This window comes from Theropithecus gelada, chromosome X (assembly GCF_003255815.1).
Source record: "Theropithecus gelada isolate Dixy chromosome X, Tgel_1.0, whole genome shotgun sequence".
In the NCBI taxonomy this organism is placed as follows: Eukaryota; Metazoa; Chordata; class Mammalia; order Primates; family Cercopithecidae; genus Theropithecus; species Theropithecus gelada.
This window is the reverse complement of record NC_037689.1, coordinates 116,363,634-116,384,599: the sequence shown is the minus strand read 5'-3', so window position 1 is coordinate 116,384,599 and position 20,966 is coordinate 116,363,634. Positions and strand designations below refer to the sequence as shown.

Genomic DNA, 20,966 nt, shown 5'->3' with positions numbered 1-20,966 from the left:
TCCATATTTTCTTTCTTTCTTTCTTTTTTTTTTTAGACAGAGTCTCACTGTGTCACCCAGGCTGGAGCACAGTGACGCAATCTTGACTCACTGTAACCTCCGCCTCCCGGGTTCAATTGATTCTCCTGCCTCAGCCTCCTGAGTAGCAGGGGTTACAGGCACACGCCACCACACCTGGCTAATTTTTGTATTTTTAGTAGAGACAGAGTTTTGCCATGTTGGCCAGGCTGGTCTTGAACTCCTGACCTCAGGTGATCCACCTGCCTCGGCCTCCCAAAGTGCTGGGATTACAGGCATGAGCCACTGAGCCTGGCCAATCCATATTTTCAACTGTAAATTTTATGAAATCTAAAAACATATCAAGAAGCCTAGGAAGCCTAGGCTAGGGGGAAAAGGGAGTTGTAATTATTAAAACTTGGGGGAGGGGCTGCAAGGAGCTAAAACCCATACTTGTTTTTTTGGTTTGTTTTTGTTTTTTTGTTTTTGAGACGGAGTCTCGCTCTGTTGCCCAGGCTGGAGTGCAGTGGTGCAATCTCGACTCACTGCCACCTCCGCCTCCCAGGTTCAAGCGATTCTCCTGCCTCAGCCTCTCGAACAGCTGGGACTACAGGAGCCCACCACCATGCCCGGCTAATTCTTTGTATTTTCAGTAGAGACTGGGTTTCATCGTGTTAGCCGGGACGATCTCAATCTCCTGACCTCGTGATCCGCCCGCCTCGGCCTCCTAGTGCTGGGATTACAGGCGTGAGCCACCGCGCCCGGCCACTAAAACCCATACTTCTGAAAAGGGGTCATCTGCTTGCTGGTGCTGAAATCTCTGAGCTTGGAAGAGGGTCCCTGTGATGCTGGGACCCAGACTTCTAAGGAGGAGCACAGACTGTTGGTGGTGTCTGTGAGCAGGGCATGATGAGATTGGTTCTTACTTTTTTTTTTTTTTCTTGAGAGGGAGTTTTGCTTTGTCGCCAGGCTGGAGTGCAGTGGCGCAATCTCGGCTCACTGCAACTTCCGCCACCCGGGTGCAAATGATTCCCCTGTCTCAGCCTCCCGAGTAGCTGGGACTACAGGCAAGTGCCACCACGTCCAGTTAATTTTTTGTATTTCAGTAGAGACGGGGTTTCACCATGTTGGCCAGGATGGTCTCCATCTCCTGACCCCGTGATCTGCCCACCTCGGCCTCCCAAAGTGTTGGGATTACAGACATGAGCAACGGCGCCCGGCCGAGATTGGTTCTTTCAAGTGATGGAAAAACTGCAAACTGGACTCACTCAATTCTATAGAAAGGACTTGCTCTTTCCAGGGTAAAGAGGCAAGGCCAGGGTGGCGCTCATAGGAACTACAAGCAGACAGGCAACCCACAGTCAGCAAACACCTAGGAGCAAGTCCTTTTCTCCTTCAGCTTTGCAATCCCCCTCTACGGACCCCTATTGTCAGAAGCTAACACAAAGCCAGCAGACAAAACTGACTTGTGGTTTGCAGTGTCCTATTGCTAGCATCATGAAGTAGGGTATAGAAGAGTGGGTTTGGAACCAGGCAGGGTGGCTCACTCACTCTTGTAATCCCAGAACTTTGGGAGGCGGAGGCGGGCCACTTGAGGTCAGGAGTTCGAGACCAGCCTGGCCAACATGGTGAAACTCCGTCTCTACTGAAAATACAAAAACTAGCCAGACGTGGTGGCAGTCGCCTGTAATCCCAGCTACTCAGGAGGCTGAGGCAGGAGAATTGCTTGAACCCAGGAGGCGGAGGTTGCAGTGAGCCGAGATCCCGCCACTACACTCTAGCCTGGGTGATAGAGCAAGACTCAGTCTCAAAAAAAAAAAAAAAAAAAAAAAAAAAAAAAGTGGGTTCAGAGCTGAGACAATAACCTAATAACTGACAAAATACAACTGTGGCAAAGCCACTTAACTATCCCCCAAATATCAGTACTGCCAGTACTGTCCTTTCATCATGCTAAATTGTGGCAGTGAGGTGGCTCTGCAGATCAGAACTACCATTTCTTAGTTCCTCTTGCATCTAGGTGGGACCTTATGACAGGTATGTATGACATTCAGGCCAATCTAAGAAGCCACTCTTTCTCATTTCTCATGTGTTGACTGGTTGTCAGCATCCAGGGTGACTTCTGATGCCATATGTTGAAAGTGACGGAGCTAGTGTTACCATAACAGATACATAATAATTCTCTAGACACTTTGGCACTCCTCATAGTTACCATGAGATTGCCAAGGAGGTTTTAAAATTCACCAGCAGGGAGCTCACAAACGCTTATCAAAACACTACTCCCAAATACATGCCACCTTCAATATAAGAAGAAATATTCCTTTTACCTTTTGAACTTAGTTTGTTTAGCTAAGAAAAATTGATACTCTTAAGAGTTTTAGAGAGTTTATTCATGCATTCTAAATTGGAGAATACTTAGTATTGATAATGCTTCTGGTGTAATGCTGCAATTATGTTATAATAGCACACTATTAAACTTGTTAAGAATTTCTGTAAAATACACTGGGTGGGGAGCGGACAATGGGGATGAATTCCAGTGCCTCTCTCTTCACCAGAACAAAAGTGCTGTTTTTTAAAAATGATGCAGTGTGAAATTATTAACAAGTGGCCATCCTCAGACTCTAATTAAAGTCACATGTTAACATACAAATTTGAACTTCCACCAGCTCCTTCATTCAACAAAGGTGTAAAAAACTGTAGGGTTTTCCTAAGGGAATGACTCTTAGGCACCAATCCTAGAAAAACTATGTTTAAAATTCTCTCAGATATTGGGGCTAAATACAAAGGAGATAAAGGAAGAAAGATTTTTCTGGGTTAGTCAAAGAGAGCAGTTGCTTTAAAATCTCCCATCCTTTTGTAAAAAAGGAAACCTAGAACCTCTGCAACAAAGTCATACGTTTACTTAAATTCCCTTTTAGATTGTTTAAATTTAAATTTGTTTAAAGTTTAAGTTATTTTCTGCCTTTATATTTTGAAATATCATGAAGAAATCTAGTCAAATACGTTTTTAGAAAGGTAACTGACAACCTCTCATGAAGATCATGTTGAATGTTGGCTCAAGAGGCCAGAAAGTGAAGAGGAGGCAGCCATAGCAATGTCTCAGTGGAGTGGTTGGAAGGTCTTCCCGGACCTCAGAGTTCTGCTTCTCAAGGGAGAGATGTTCTGGAAGACTAGTGAAGATGTCTTAGAGAGGAATTTGATACTTCTTTAGCTTTCTCTTCCTCTCAGTCAAGTTTCCCTGGTAGCGGAGAAGAGGAGTGATTGACTAGACTAGAAAGAGGATTGGAGTGGCTTTGATGAATAAGGACAAGCACCAGGAGGGCTCTGACACACTTACCAGGTGTGGGAGAGCAGCAGGATTGCATGCACACGTGGGTACACGTGTGTGTGTGTGTGCGCGCCTGCTCCCTCCTCTCCTCTTGCCCCCCTCCTTCTCCTTCTACCTCCTTCTCTCCTGTCTCTCTCTCTCCCTCTCTCTCCTCTCCCCTTTTCTCCCTTCTCTGCCTCTCATTCTTCCTCTCCGTCTACCTAGGCACGTGCTGACATACCTTGATATAAACTTGAACTCCCTGAACCCTGATCCTACCAAGTGCAACTCTTTGCCATGCTCACTTTACTTTCACTTGCTTCGTTTCTCCTGAGACTTCCCTATAAAAACGTTTGCTATATTTGCCTATGATATTACCACCTTTTTCAGTGTTATCAACTCCCAGTTCTCTCTTCTAAGTTAGGCTCAAAGGAATGATATATAGTTGTAGTTTACATAGAATAGAATCAAAATTTACAAAGTTGTGCAAAAGTACACAAAATACATTTATTTTTATTAGAATTCTGTACCAGTAGAAGTAAACAGGTTTACCTACTGAAGTTTAAGGGGCTATCAAGTCACTCAGAGATCAGTGTGGATTAAGGCACACGAAGTGATTAAACTATTTGTATCTGAGATTAGCTGCCAACCTCCAAAATACTCTCCTCAGTAACTTTCCACTTACCCTTGAAATTCTCACCAATTCCCAGCACAATCATAGCTCACTGCAGCCTCGAACTTCTGGGCTCAAGGGATCCTCCCACCATGTCTGGCAGAACCTTCCTGTAGAAGGCAGGGCCTTCCGAAGAGATACAAATAGGTTTCCAGGGTCTTGGCACAAAACAGTGAAGTAATTTACATTTATGATAAATAATTTGGCATAGTCCCTGCTTAACAACTGGGTAGCAATTAAAGCTCTTTGAGATTTGGTTTCTTCATTTGTTTAAAAAAAAATTCTCTCTCTTCTCTGTACTTGATGCTGATTTCGTGGGGTCCTTGAGCAGCTGGCATTAATTATCCAATAGGATGCAAGCTGACAAGACTGAAGGTGGTCTCTCTTCCTGTGATATCTACATTTTAATAATAGTATCTCAGTAACTTATATCTGATGGATATTTGTGAGCTCTCATATAATCCTCCCACCAGTTCTGTGTGGTAGCCTGATTATACATCTATCTTATTGACAAGGAAATTATCTAAGAGAGGTTTAAATGACCTGACCATCATTATAGAACAAGTCAGTGGTAGAATAAAGATCAGAAATCATATTTTTTGCTGGACATAGTGGGAGGATCACTTGAGCCCAGGAGTTCAATACTGCAGTGAGCTGTGGCCGTGCCTGTGAATTGCCACTGCACTCCAGCCTGGGAAATATTACAAGACATCGTCTCCAAAAAAAGAAAAGAAAAGAAAAGAAATTATATCTCCCACTCCTAGCAAGTGCTTTTCCCTAGGGGTGAACATTTTCAGCCTCTGTGTCTCTTGACCTTCCATGGTTTGTTTCTGATGATTTGGACAGAAGAGAGGGCAATCCCAGTCTTGCCCTGAGCATAAAACCACTAGCATCCACCCTAGTTTATTATGTGCACACCACGTGCTTTGCCTCACATCCAGATCCTCTTCCTCGACTCTGGAACCCCCTACCAGTCCTTCACGGTCTGGCTAGAGACCTTCTCCAGGCAGCCTCTCCTGATCAAAACCACACTAGAGTCATTCTTTCCTCAAATTAAATCCCCTCAGCACCTGTGTATCCATAACCCTCCGCTAGTTGGGCTTTTTTGTGCATGTTGGTGGTAGGTGGGAGGTTCCATATAGTAGTTTTCAGGAAAAAGAGAAAAGTGACAACATAACCAACTATCAGAGGTTTAGTTGAACTGCTAGATTTTAGACAATGACTGGGATTGACACAAATTCAGTTAAATTTCATCCACTTTCTCTCTCTACCTAAACTTCTGAGAAGTGATCACTGATGATAATGGGGTTGACCTAGAGGCTCTTCAAGATTCTCAAAGGAAGAGAAAATCAATGGTCGCATTTGGGGACATTTGTTACCACAACACTCTCCAAAGGTGACCTTGGGCATGTCTGATAACTGCATTTTTCATCCATTTGACAAATAAAATTCATCGCACAAAGGATCAAAGCCCTGGGATGCTGAGAAGGAAATTTGCATAGGAATTTCAATACTGAAAAGGTCAGAGATCCAATGAGACAAGCTAGCCCTGGGGAGTTCTGAAGCCCTTATTCTAAGGAAAGGAAATGAAATGGGGTTCTCTTTCATTTTGAATGATGATGAGATGACTTACGATAACAAGTCTCACTTCAAAGTGATGAGCTATCCCATCTGAGCTTCAGCTGCATTAAAATTGATGGCTTCAAGGACCAGAAAGATATGCTTATTAGTTGCATGACTGGAGAGTTACAGGGCTGTTTACTCTTTGGAGGTAAAACTCTTTTGGGTGCCCTAGCAAAGTGAGGTAGCACGTTCTACTTAACTACAGAGAATCATTTCTGAAATCATATATACTAAGATATGCGTCAGATATCTATGTCAGCCTGAAGTTTTCCAAAATAGTTCAGTTCAACAAATAGTTCTCAAATGTCTATTGTCCAGGCACCGTGCTGGTTGCTGGAGATGGAGAGATATTAATAATGAGTTATAAGTGTCAGGCATTACTCAGAGTTTCTTACTATGTAAGACCCTCTGCCAGGTGCTTTAGATACATCATGTCATTTCATTCTTTCCATTACCCTGTGAGGTATTCTTAGCCCCACTTTATATGGTCTCTAGCCAGATCATGAGGGATCTGTAGGGGGTTCCAGAGTGAGGAAGAGGATCTGGACATGAGTCAAAGCACACAGTGCACAAAATAAACTCAGGTCGATGCTAGTGGTTTTATGTTCAGGACAAGGCTGGAATTGTCCTCTCTTTTTCTGTCCAGGTGGTCAGAAACAAACCATGGAGGGCTCAGAAATAGACTGGAAATGTTCAAGCCTAGGGAAAAGCACCAGCTAGGAATGAGAAGATACCCACGTTACAGGGAAAAAAGCAAGTCATAGAAAGGTTAAATAATTTGGCCAGGCACGGTGGTGCATGCCTGCAATCCCAGCGCTTTGGGAGGCCAAGACAGGCAGATCACCTGAGGTCAGGAGTTCGAGACCAGCCTGGTCAACATAGTGAAACCCCATCTCTACTAAAAATACAAAAAATTGCTGGGCATGGTGGTGCACACCTGTAGTCTCAGCTACTCGGGAGGCTGAGGTAGCAGAATCGCTTGAACCTGGGAGGCAGACGTTGCAGTGAGCCAACATCGTGCCACTGCACTCCAGCCTGGGCAACAGAGCAAGACTCTGTCTCAAAAAAAGAAAAAAGAAAAGAAAAGAAAAGAAAGGTTAAATAATTTGCCTAAGTTTACATACTCAATACATAGCAGAGATGGAACTTAACCCCAATTCTATCTAATTCCAAACTCCATGATCTTAACCACTACACCATACTGCCTCAGATATTAATACATTTTAAGAGCCTCATGGTAAACTAGCAGGCACATACAAAATGAAGCATTTTTGAATTATTATGCTAAATGCTAAGATACAAGCATGCCTATGGTGCTGCTGGAATACAGAGGATGTGCCCTTGGGAAGTAGCACTGCATATGGATTAAGAGCACAGACTCCAAAGCTATAACTGCCTGATGGGTTCTTCTGCCCACAGCACAGACAAAATCAGACCACGGCATTGCAATACAGAAAGAGTTTAGGCCAGGCACAGTGGCTCATGCCTGTAGTCCCAGCACTTTTGGAGGCCAAGGCAGGTGGATCACTTGAGCCCAGGAGTTGGAGACCAGCCTTGGCAACATGGCGAGACCCTGTCTCTACAAAAAATACAAAAATTAGCAGGGTGCGGTGGCACATACCTGTGGTCCCAGCTACTCAGGAGGCTGAGATGGGAGGATCTCTTGAGCCTGGGAGTTTGAGGCTGCAGTGAGCCATGACTGCACCACTGCACTCAGCCTGGATGACAGAGTGAGACCCTCTACCCGCCCCCACCCCCCAAAAAAAGAATTTAATAGATATGAGGCTAGCCATGCCATGTGAGAGATGGAGTCATCATTGAAATCAGTCTCCCTGATAATTTAGGGGCTAGGGTCTTTCAAAGACAGTTTAGGAGAAGGGGTGGGGGTAGCTAAGCAACGGGTGCTTGCTGCTGATTGGTAGGGGTGCAAACATGGGGATGTGGGAAATGGTCCTCATGCGCACCGAGTCACTTTTGGTTGAGACCACAGGAGTGGTTGGCAGGTTCAGGTGGAGCCATCAGTCCGTCAGACACACGGAAAACCTGAAATGATATCTCAAAAAGCCAATCTTAGGTTCTACAATAGTGATGTTATCTGCAGGAGTAAATGGGGAAGTTGCATATCTGGTGATCTCTGGAATAATGGTTGGCAATCATTTATGTCTACACTTTGGCAGAATTCAGGCTCCTCTATCCTCCTAACCTGGTGGTCTCTCATTAGCTTTTAAAAGGAAGTTGAGTTTTGGGGAAGGACTATTAGCATTTAAACTATAGGCCCAGCATGGTAGCACACGTCTGTAATCCCAGAACTTTGGGAGGCTGAGGTGGGCAGATCGCTTGAGGCCAGGAGTTCCAGACCAGCCTGGCCAACATGGCGAAACCCTGCTTCTACTAAAAATGCGAAAATTAGACAGGTGTGGTGGTGCACGCCTGTAGTACCAGCTACTTGGGAGGCTGAGGCACAAGAATCACTTGCACATAGGAGGCAGAGTTTGCAGTGAGCCGAGATCGTACCACTGCATTCCAGCCTTGGTGACAGTGCAAGACTCTGTCTCAAAATAAAAATAAAAATAAAACATAAACTAAATATCTCCCAAAGTTAGCTTAGCCTAAGCCCAGGAATAATTAAGGGTAGCTTGAAGGCTAAAGGCAAGATGGGGACTGGCTAGATCGCATCTCCCCCATTGCCATAATTTTCTCACTGTTAAAATTTTTGCAAAGGCAGTTTCAAAGCCAGATAGCCTGGATCTGAAGTGTGAATCTGTCACTTACAAATTATGTGAACATGGGCAACTTAAACCTCTATGTGCCTCAGTTTCCTCATCTGAAAATCAAGATAATAACAAAACCTAATTCATAGAGTTGTGAGGATTAAATGTGCTTAGACTAATTCCTGACACAGAGTAAGCACTACACAAGTGTTAGATAAAATGAATAAGCTTAACTCCAAATGAGGTTACGGGAAAGCTTTTTGGAAGGACTGATGCCTGGAGCTGAGTCACAGAAGATGAATAGGAGTTAGCCAGGTGAGGGCCGGGCGCGGTGGCTCACGTCTGTAATCCCAGCACTTTGGGAGGCCAAGGTGGGCGGATCACGAGGTCAGGAGATTGAGACCATCCTGGCCAACATGGTGAAAACCCGTCTCTACTAAAAATACAAAAATTAGCCAGGCGTGGTGGTGCGTGTCTGTAATCCCAGCTACTCGGGAGGCTGAGGCAGGAGAATCAATTGAACTAGGGAGTTGGAGGTTGTGGTGAGCCGAGATCACACCACTGCACTGCACGTCAGCCTGGGTAACAGAGCGAGCCTCTGTTTCAAAAAAAAAAAAAAGAGCCAGGTGAAGATGGGAAAGGTTTACCAGGCAGGGGGAGAGCATGAGCACAAAACACAGGCATACAGCAGTATTGTTGATGGAGGCTAATTACAAGCAGTTTGGCAATTCTCCACTAGACCATAAAGCACAAGCAAGGAAGAGGTAGGGGCTGTTCTGGACAGGGGCGTTCTATAGGTCACTTGAAGGAATTTGGACTTTATTTTGTAGGCAACAAGGAATCATAGAAGAAAAGAGTTTTATGTAGGGGAACCATGTAGACAGATATATATGGGAGAGTAGATTTGTTATATGACCTACAATTTACTTAAAAATACTCTGCAGAGACAGTGTGAGATACACATACACTTATATACATGTACATGTAGATATACATATACTCTAGGGGCAGTTAATATCTGAAGTACCCCCAGTGATGAACACATTCCAGCCGCACTTAGTTTGCATATAAAGACACTAATTGTGAGTCCACACTCCAGAGGCAGCTACTGAAAAACTGCACCCAATCTACCTAAACCTACACTAGAGGGTTTGCTCATTCACATAAAAGAGTCATTCATTCATGAAATAAATGGTGTTCTAGATATATGGATGGACACGTCTCTCTACCCTCACATGAATGAAGCCTAAAAAACTGGTGATCCCAGAGTGGCGTCTTAGTTCTAGGAATCTACTAGTTTCCACATCCTGACACGTAATGGAACATTCTATTGCCTGGTCTAGCCATTGAGCAAAAATGTTGCTACCACTGGAGAACTGCTGCATGTGCTTCAAGTGAACTGTTCCTACATGGGGCTTAACAGAACTTGTGAAGACAGGCTTCCAGAATAAGTGCTAAAAAATGCATGATTGACAGAATTGCGCCAAATTTGTGTTTTCATTAGAACATACCAACTAGTTGGGAGATTGTGGAGGATGAGGAAGAACTAAACTCCATAGCTACCTCTAATCATTAGAAGCTACTGATATCACTGAAATGTACTGGATGATGTGAGAGGCTCAACTGGTTTAAATAAATTTGCAGGCTGGGGGAGGTGGCTCACACCTCTAAGCCTAGCACTTTGGGAGGCCGAGGTGGGCGAATCACAAGGTTAGGAGTTCGAGACAAGCCTGGCCAACATGGTGAAACCCTGTCTCTACTAAAAATACAAAAAATTAGCTGGGTATAGTGGCAGGCGCCTGTAATCCCAGCTACTCGGGAGGTTTAGGCAGGAGAATCGCTTGAACCCAGGAGGCGGAGATTGCAGTGAGCTGAGATCGTGCCACTGCACTCCAGCCTGGGCAACAGAATGAGACTCTGTCTCAAAAAAATAAAAAATAAAAGTAAAATAAAATAAAAATAAATAAATAAATTTGCAATAGAATTGAAGAAGGGCAATTATGGAGGCAGGGAAACAAATTAGGCAGAGAGACTGCTGCAAGTGGTTCAATCAGTAGATGATAAACTACAAAAACAATTACATAACAAAAGATGACAGCAAGAGAGAAATGAAAGAACTGCAAAACAGATAAAAATAATAAAATAGCAATAGTAAGTCCTTATGTGCCAATAATTATTTTCAATGTTAATGGACTAAACTCTCCAATCTAAAGGCATAGAGTGGTTGAATGAATAAGAAACAAGATGCAGTGATATGCTATTTACAAGACACTGACATTAGATATAAAGACACACATAGGCTGAAAGGGAAGGAATGAGGAAAAAGATATTCCATACAAATCATAACCAAAATAGAACAGGGGTGGCTATACTTATACAGACAAAATAGGCTTTAAGTCAAAACCTGTCACTAGAGACAAATAAGGTCATTATGGAATGATAAAAGGATCAACTCTGCAGGAAAATATAATAATTATACATATATATGCACCCAGCATCAGAGCACCTAAATATTTAAAACAAATATTGACAGATCTGAAGGGAGGAATGGACAGTACTACAATAGCAGTAGGAAACTTCAATACCCCACTTTTAATAATAGATAGAACATCCAGGCAGAAAATCAATTAAAAAACAGCTTACTTGAACAACACTATAGACTAAATGGACCTAACAGACATTACAGAATTCTCTACCCAAGAGCAGCAGAATACATATTCTCTTTTAGTGCACATGGAACATTCTGCAGGATAGATCACATGTTAGATCACAAAATGAGTCTTAACAAATTTAAGAATATTGAAATCATACCAAGTATCTTCTCAGACAGCAGTGGAATGAAACAGGCAATCAATAAGATAAAATTAACAAACTTACACTAAGAAAAAAAAGAGAGAAAACACAAATTAATAGAATCAGAAATGTATCTCTAGGTGGACAGTGACAGAAAAAAAAAAGAGAAAGAAAAAAGAACATCAGAAATGATACTGGAGACATTACAATGGATGATGCAGAAAATGGATCATAAGGGACTATTATGAACAACCTAGGTTTCTAGGTTGAATAACCTAGAAAAAAATGAATAAATTGCTAGAAACACACAACTTACCAAGACTGAATCAAGAAGAAATAGAAAGTCTGAAGAGACCAATAAGAAACAAAGAGATAAGGCCGGGTGCAGTGGCTCACACCTGTAATCCCAGCACTTTGGGAGGGCAAGGCAGGCGGATCACGAGGTCAGGAGATCGAGACCATCCTGGCTAACATGGTGAAACCCCATCTCTACTAAAAATATAAAAATATTAGCCAGGCGTGGTGGCGGGCGCCTGTAGTCCCAGCTACTCGGGAGGCTGAAGCAGGAGAATGGCGTTAACCCAGGAGGCAGAGCTTGCAATGAGCCAAGATCACACCACTGCACTCCAGTCTGGGTGACAGAGTGAGACTCTGTCTCAACAAAAAGAAAAAAAGAAAAGAAAAGAAAAAGAAAGGAAACAAAGAGATAGGGTCAGTAATCAAAAAGCTTCCAACAAAGAAAAGTCCAGGACTAGACAAGCTTTGGAAAATTCTACAAAACACTCAAAGAATAATTAATACCAAAATTTCTTAAACTCTTCCAAAAAATGGAAGAAGGAACACTTCCAAACTCATTTTATAAGGCCAGCATTACTCTGATACCATGAGCCAGACAAGACATCACAAGTAAAGAAAACTATAGGCCAATATCCCTAATGAACGTAGATGCAAAAACCTGTAATAAAATATTAGCAAACCAAATTCAATAACACATTAAAAGGATTATACACCATGATCAAGTGGGATGCAAGGACAGTTCAATACACAAATATATCAAATCAATCAATGTGATACACCACATTAATTAGATGAAAGCAGAACCATATGACCATTTCAATAGACACAAAGAAAGTATTTTACAAAATTCAACATCCCTTCATGATAAAAACCCTCAACAAAATAAGTACAGAGGGAACTTACCTTAACAAAATAAAGGCCAAATATTAAAAACCATCACAAGCATCATATAAGCAATGGAGAAAAACTGAAATTTTTTCCTCTAAGATCTGGAACAAGACAAGAATGCCCACTCTTGTCCTGCTATTCAACACAGTACCGGAAATCTTAGCCAGAATAGTTAGGCAAGAGAAAGAAATAAAAGACATCCAAATAAAAAGAGAAGTATAATGATTTATATATGCTGATGACATGATCATATATGCAGAAAAACCCTAAAGATGCTACCAAAATAACTGCTAGAACTAATAAATAAACTGGGTAAAGTTGCAGGATACAAAACCAATATGCAAAAATTAGTGTCATTTCTCACGTATGTTCACTGCAACACTACTCACAATAGAAAAGAGGAATCAACCTAAATGCCCATCAATGGTAGAATGGATAAAGAAAATATGGTACATACATACCATGGAAAATGTGGTACATATATACTATGGGGTACAGTCATAAAAAGAACAAGATTGGCCGGGCATGGTGGCACATACCTGTAATCCCAGCACTTTGGGAGGGTGAGGCGGGCAGATCACAAGGTCAGGAGATCAAGACTATCCTGGCTAACATGGTGAAACCCCATCTCTACTAAAAATACAAAAAATTAGCCAGGCATAGTGGCACACGCCTGTAGTCCCAGCTACTCTGGAGGCTGAGGTGGGAGAATCACTTGAACCTGGGAGGCAGAGGTTGCAGTGAGCCGAGATCACCCCACTGCACTTTAGCCTGGGCATCAGAGCAAGATACTGAAAAAAAAAAACAAGATTAGCCAGGCGCGGTGGCTCACGTCTGTAATCCAGCACTTTGGGAGGCCAAGGCAGGCAGATCACCTGAGGTCAGGAGTTCAAGACCAGCCTGTCCAACATGGTGAAACCCTGTCTCTACTAAAAATACAAAAATTAGCCAGGTGTGGTGGCAGGCACCTGTAATCCCAGCTATTCGGGAGGCTGAGGTGGGAGAATCGCTTGGACCCAGGAGATGGAATGTGCAGTGAGCTGAGATTGTGCCACTGCACTCCACCCTGGGTGACAAGAGTGAAACCCTGTCTCAAAAACAAAACAAAACAAAAACAAAAACAGAAAACCCAAGATCATGTCCTTTGCAGCAATGTGAATGGAGCTGAAAGCCATTATCCTAAGCAAACTAATGCAGGAAGAGAAAACCAAATACTGCATGTTCTCACTTATAAGTGTAAGCTAAACGTGGAGTGCACATGGACACAAAGAAGGGAACAACAGACACCAGGGTCTGTTTGAAAACGGAGGGTGGGAGGAAGGTGAGGATCAAAAAACTACCTATTAGGTACGATGTTTATTACCTAGGCAACAAAATAATCTGCACACCAAATGTCCACGACACACAATTTATCTAAATAAGAAATCTGCACATATACTCCTGGACCTAAAATAAAAGTTAAAAAATTAATGTTGTTTCCATAAACTAACAACAAACTATCTGAAATGCAAATTTTAAAAAATCCCATTTATATTAGCAGCAAAAAGAATAAAATCCTTAGGAATTAACTTAGCCAAAGAGGTGAAAAATTTGTATACTAGAAATTACAAAACATTGATGGAAGAAATTTTAAAAGACACAAACAAATGGAAAGACATCCCCTGTTCACAGACTGGCAGAATTAATATTGTTAAAATTTCCATACTAGCCAAAGCAATCTACAGATTAAATGCAATCCCTACCAAAATCCCAATTATTTTTTACAGAAATAGGAAAAGGAATCCTAAAATTTGTATGGGACACCAAATAGCCAAAGCAATAATTCAAGAAGCTAGAAGCATCATACTTCCTGACTTCAAATTATATTACACAGCTATAGCAATCAAAACAGTATGGTACTGACAGAAAAACAGACATACAGACCAATGGAACAGAATAGAGGGCCCAGAAATAAACCCATGCATTTATGGTTAACTGATCTTCAACAAGGGTGCCAAGAACACACAATGAGGAAAGGATAGTCTCTTCAACAAATGGTGTTGGGGAAACTGGATATCCACATGCAGAAGAATGAAATTGGACCCTGCTATAATTTGAATGTTCCCTCCAAAACTCATGTTGAAATTTAATTGCCATTGTCAGAGTATTAAGAGGTGGGATCTTAAGAGATGATTAGGAGGACATAAGGGCTTCACCTTCATGGATTGATTAATGCTGCTATCAATGGAGATGCAGTTATTGTGGGAGTTCAGTCCCTTTTTTTTCTCTGTCTTGCCCTTTTGCCATGAGATGATAGAGCATGAGGGCCATTGCCAGATGTAGGCGCCATGCTCTTTGACTTCCCAGCTTCCAGGCCATGAGTCAAATAAACTATTGTTTATAAATTATCCAATATTTGGTATTCTGTTACAGCATCAAAAAAAGACTAAGACCCCTAGCTCACATCATATACAAAATCAACTCAAAATGGATTGCTTAAACATAAGATCTGAAACCACAAAACTCTAGAAGAAAACAGAGAAAAGTATTTTTGACATTGGTCTTGGCATGACAGCAAAAGCACAGGCAATAAAAGAAAAATAGACAAGTGAGGCTTCATCAAACTAAAAATCTTCTGCACAGCAAAGGAAATAATCAACAAAATGCAAAGGCAACATACAGAATGGGTGAAAATATTTGTGAACTATATATCCAATAAGGGATTAATACCCAGAATATATAAGGAACCCATATAGCTCAATGCCAAAAACACAAATATGCCAATTAAAAAGTGGGCAAAGGACCTAAATAGACATTTCTCAAGAGAAGAAATTCAAATTGCTAATAGATATATGAAATGATTCTGAATATCTCTAATCAGGGAAAGGAAAATCAAAATCACAATGAGATATCACTTCAAACCTGTTAGAATGAATGTCTACTATCAAAAAGAGAAAACATAAGTGTTGGTGAAGATGTGGGAAAAAGAGAACTCTTGTACGCTGCTGGTAAAAATGTATATTAGTACAGCCATTATGGAAAATAATATGAAGGCTCCTCAAAAATTAAAAATAGAACTACCAAATGATCCAGCAATCCTGCTTCTGGGTATACATCCAAAGGAAATGAAATCAGCATCTTGACGAGATAGCTACATTTCCATGTTCACTGCAGCATTATTCACAGTAGCTATGGTGTAGAAACAACCTAAATGTCCTTTGATGAATGAATGGATACAGAAACTGTGGTGTATAGATATATAATGGAATATTATTCAACCTCAAAAAAGAAGGAAAGGCTGGGTGCAGTGGCTCACACCTGCAATCCGGCACTTTGGGAGGCTGAGCTAGGAGTATTGCTTGAGCTCAGGAGTTTGAGACCAGCCTGGGCAACATAATGAGACCTTGTCTCTACAAAAAATCGAAAAATTAGCCAGGTGTGGTGGTACACACCTATAGTCCCAGCTACTCAGGAGGCTGAGGCAGGAGGATCACCTGAGCCCAGGAGACTGAGGCTGCAGAGCAAGACACTGTGAAGAAGAAGGAGGAGAAAGAGAAGAAGAAGGGGAAGAAGGGGAAGAAGGAGGAGGAGGAGGAGGAGGAGGAAATTCTGCCATTTGTGACAACATGGATGGAGCTGGGAACATTATACTAAGTGAAATAAACAAGATACAGAAGAGAAAAACTGCATGATCTCACTCGTATTTGGAATAGAAGATAATCAAATTCACAAATTCATAAAGGCAAAGAATAGGATGGAAGTTGCCAGGGGGCAGGAGGGGCTAATTCAGAGTTAGACTTACGTTTGCCGGATAGACCAATCCTGAATGTAAAGCTACTCTAAATAGAAGAAAAGAGGGCCAGGGACAGAACCTAGGAGAAAGCCAGCACTTAACCAATGAAAGCTAGAGTCGACTCTGGATCTGATCGTTCAGGATTAATGTTTAATTTGGGTCTACCTTTCTCTACCATTTGTATGGCTCTGGATCTATTGTTTTTAACACCAAATTGGCTACATGTCCCAGGAATGCCAACTAATAACCTTTACAAATCATAATTAGAAAGGAAAGTGTGTGGCAATAAAGTCATGTATCATATTCTGGAAAGAGAACAGGAATGGAAATCATCAGGTTTGCCACCTTCTCTCTCTGGGTTTCTGTTTTTCCAAACATAAACGTGATGAACTGGCTTCAGTTATTTCTATGGCTCTTCCAGTTGGAACAGCCTATGATTCTTTGACATTTGGTTTATCTACACTTTTCTTGTAGCTGTATCACTTCTCTCCTACATTAATACAAATGGGTAGAAGCTGACTATATTCTTTTCAAGGTCATGACAATAGAAGAAAATTGCAAAAACCCAGTCACAAAATATGGTAAGTAAAAGGAAGTGAGAGTTATAGGGGAAAATGTGATTGACCTCTTGCTATTAATATCAGTGCTCAGCTGTACAACAATAAGGGTGTGTCCCCTTGAGATCAAATCAATGGCTCAAAAGAGGGAAACAAACCACTTTTTTTTTCCTGATCAAATCAAAGTTTACTCCCTAATTCTGCTAATTTTTGAGGTGATAGTGAATATTGTTCTCCATTACTTCTCTCACAGTTGTCATAAAGTGTTAATAATTTATTTATTTATTTATTTATTTATTAGACAAGGTCTTGCTCTGCTGCTCAGACTGGAGTACAGTGGCATGATCTCGGCTCACTGCAACCTCCGCATCCCAGGCCCAAGTGATTCTCCTGTCTCAGCCTCCAGGCCCAAGCGATTCTCCTGCTTCAGCCTCCCGAGTAGCTGGCACTACAGATGTGCATCACCACACATGACTAATTTTTTTTTTTTTTTAAGTGCGACTGCACTCTGTCACCCAGGCTGGAGTGCAGTGGCACAACCTTGGCTCATTGCAACCTCCGCCTCCCGGGTTCAAATGATTCTCCTGCCTCAACCTCCTGAGTAGCTGAGATTATAGGCGCGTGCCACCATACCTGGCTAATTTTTGTATTTTTAGTGGAGATGGGGTTTCATCATGTTGGTCAGGCTGGTCTCGAATTCCTGACATCAGGTGATTCACCCACCTCGGCCTCCCAAAGTGTTGGGATTACAGGCATGAGCCACCATGCCCAGCCTAATTTTTGTATTTTTAGTAGAGACAGGGTTTTGCCATGTTCTCACCCCCACACCCCCGACTGATCTCAAACTCCTGAGCTCAGGTGATCTGCCCACCTTGGCTTCCCAAAGTACTGGAATTACAGCTCTGAGCCACTGCCACCATGCCCAGCCTAGAATATTTTAATATATGTAAAAGAAAGGGTGTATAACTACTGTTCTCATCTCATCAACTATTCTTACCAAACCTTCAAAGCTTAATTGGAGGGAAATTAGTCTAGAGACAGTGTGCCCTGCTCACCTTCTTCCATACTGCCAGCTTGGAATGATTTTCCAGTGTAACACCTATGTTCCTTGCTTCTATTCTGAAGTTTAAGAATACTTTTAGAGAGGGGGTGTGAATAAAGATCACACCGCCTTTCTTTTTCATTGTTTCTTTTTTTGAGATAGAGTCTTGCTTTGCCACCCAGGCTGGAGTGCAATGGCATGATCTCAGCTCACTGCAACCTCAAACTCCTGGGCTCAAGCGATCCTCCTGCCTCAGCCTCCCAAGTAGTTGGGACACAGGTATACACCACCATATCTTAATTTTTTCTTTTTTTTTTTTAGATGGAGTCTCACTCTGTCGCTAGGCTGGAGTGCAGTGGCGTCATCTCGGCCAACTGCAACCTCCACCTCCCAGATTCAAGTGATTCTCCTGCCTCAGCCTCCTGAGTAGCTGGGATTACAGGTGTGGACCACCATGCCCAGCTAATTTTTGTATTTTTAGTAGAGACAGGGTTTCGCTACGTTGGCCAGGCTGGTCTTGAAATCCTGACTTCAGGTGATCTGCCCGTCTCAGCCTCCCAAAGTGCTGGGATTACAGGTGTTAGCCACCGTGCCTGGCCATACACCTCGCTATTTTTAATCATTTTTTTAATAAATGGCATTTGCTATATTGCCCAGGCTGGGCTTGAACTCCTGGCGTCAAGCAATCCTCCTGCTTCAGCCTCTCAGAATTCTGGGATTACAGGCATGAACCACTATGTTCAGCCTGTGCTGTCCTTTCTATGAAAAGATGATACAACTGATCTATGAATAAGCCATGTCCTTTCAGTTCTTTTGCTAGGGTTGAGGATGAGATTATTCTGGATCATCTATACTCTCTCACACTCTTGTGACCAAACAGCTATCATGTGTACCCAGGTGGCTACTGATAGAGGTAAAAGCAGTAGCCAAGAAATTAACTAGTTCCTTTACATCAGACCTAGGATCACAAACCTCACATGCCTGGTACTCTTATCAATTACTTTCACCGTGTCATACTGACCGTGTCATCGGGTCCACCACGTAGGCAATGTATAGATATATGCTGAGTCCCAAAACCTCAGTATGGAACCCCACAGGCAGAGGCTCCAGCTTGGAGAATGGGTTAAGTTCTAGGTTTCTGCTCCAATCTGTGAAGCTGATTCAGTCCCTGGAGCAGGGTATAGGGGTCAACACGCTGCCTTCTGTTTTTTTGTACCAGGGTAGGTAGAGGGAGGCCACAATTTTGGAAGATGGGGATTGCCCAGCTGCCAGCTTTTTCAGCAGATGGTATAACCACCATGAGATAATTAGCATGCAGTCCCACAGTGGGGCTGGGTACAGAGAAGGAGCAACTGAAATGGAAAATTAGATCAACAAAAATGGAGGAGAGGTTGTTACCCCAGTTGAAAATGTTCACACCTCATTTGTGAAAGGCTCAACATGAAAGGCTCCTGACTGCATCAGCACTAAAGATGCATTTCTTTCCCATTCTCATTTGGGTCTCAGAACACCTTACTAGCTTCCTAAGTGTATTTTATTTCTGCTGTTTCTCAAATTGCACTTCCTTTATGACTACTAATGTGAAGAGGTCTGGAATATCTTAATGCTCAGATCTCCCGCTTCCTGGGCCACACCTAAACACACCAGCTTGGTGTACAGGTGTCATGGCCAGAATCCATCAGGAGTGGGACTGTGCCTGCCACAATACCTCTGCTGGCAATCTGTCATTTTGCTTATTTAACCAAAGGCTGGTATCATTATATGGCTTGAGTCTGTTAAGAATCGAGGTGATAAATTGTGCTTTTGATTATTCTTTTGTTGTTTTAAACATCCTTTTGATGTACTAAGAGTCACTTATATATGAATAAAACAAGCAACCATCTGTTTTATGAAGCATTGGATTGTAAAAGTGTCAACTCAAGCACAATATACTAATTTGTCAATTGTTGAGCATTGGTCAATTGACGGAAATTAGCTGTGTTGCTGGACATACACACCCTTACTTCATTAGTTGTTTATGTCTGTGGTTGGGAGGGGAGCTATAAAATAACACTGGTGATGGACGTGGTGGCTCACACCTGTAATCCCAGCACTTTGGGAGGCCGAGGCAGGCAGATCACCTGAGGTCAGGAGTTCAAGACCAGCCTGGTCAACATGGTGAAACCCCTTCTCTACTAAAAGTACAAAAATTAGCTGGGCATGGTGGTGGGCGCCTGTAATCCCAGCTACTCAGGAGGCTGAGGCAGGAGAATTGCTTGGACCCAGGAGTCAGAGGTTGCAGTGAGCCGAGATCATGCCACTGCACTCCAGCCTTGGCGACAAGAGCAAGACTCATTCCAGAAAAAAAAGGTGAAAAAGACCATGACCCTGGTTAACCCCAGGCAGAAGGGAAGCTTACTTTTTTCTTTTTTTAAAGATGTATTCTCGCACTGTCGCCCCGGGTTCAAGCGCCTCATTACAGGTGCACACCACCATCCCCGGGTAATTTTTGTATTTTTCCTAGGGACAGGGTTTTGCCATGTTGACCAGGCTGGTCTTGAACTCCTGACCTCAAGTGATCTGCCCGCCTTGTCCTCCCAAAGCGCTAGGATTACAGGCATGAGCCACCGCACCAGGCCAGAAGGGATGCTTACTTCTGGAGGCAGTGTGCAAAGATTGTCCTATTGCCTTCAGCTCCAGGTTAAATCCTCCCACCTGAGACTGACTCCCTTCCTTATAGAAACTGGCAGTTTTCGATACTTGACAATTGAGTTCCTTAGGACCTCAGTGATGGCTTGCCTTTGAGGAGAAAGGGGAAACACAGAAGAGGAAACTAAACAAAGAATAAAGCCCTCCTGCAACCAGAAGGCGTCCTCATCCCTCATTTTGGCTAAGTACACTGGATTCATAAACTCATTTTTATTGAATTCAATTTCAAAGCTTTTACTTAGGGTTTTTCTGGTAGGTAGATAAGGCAGAAGTCAACAAGCATCTAGCTACCCAACTCAATAGAGGGGACCACCAGGGCATGATCCAGGCATATTTATGAAATAGGCAAAGTTTGTACTCAGCATGCCCCTACTCCTCCTTTGGCACTTTCCTCCCCTTCTGGCCCACCTGTCTGAGTCCCAGCATCTCCTGCTGACACCTGGCTGGGCAGGATCATTCCCTGTCCCACCTCTTAATGTAAACTGGAGTTCCTATTTCTTAGCATTGAGCACCATTTCAGACCTTTCACACAGCTCAAATCAAAAGGTATCATTCTAATCCCACAGAGCCGAACTTCATCATGGAATGTCCTCATAAGTGACACATCTGCATTTTTAGGGA

The 20,966-nt window shown here is 42.6% G+C and overlaps 1 pseudogene; it reads right to left on the bottom strand.

Moving 5' to 3' along the window:
- The window catches only part of LOC112615249, a 38,261-nt pseudogene extending 17,740 nt beyond the window's left edge, over positions 1 to 20,521 (bottom strand).
- Positions 20,522 to 20,966: the final 445 nt, after the last annotated feature.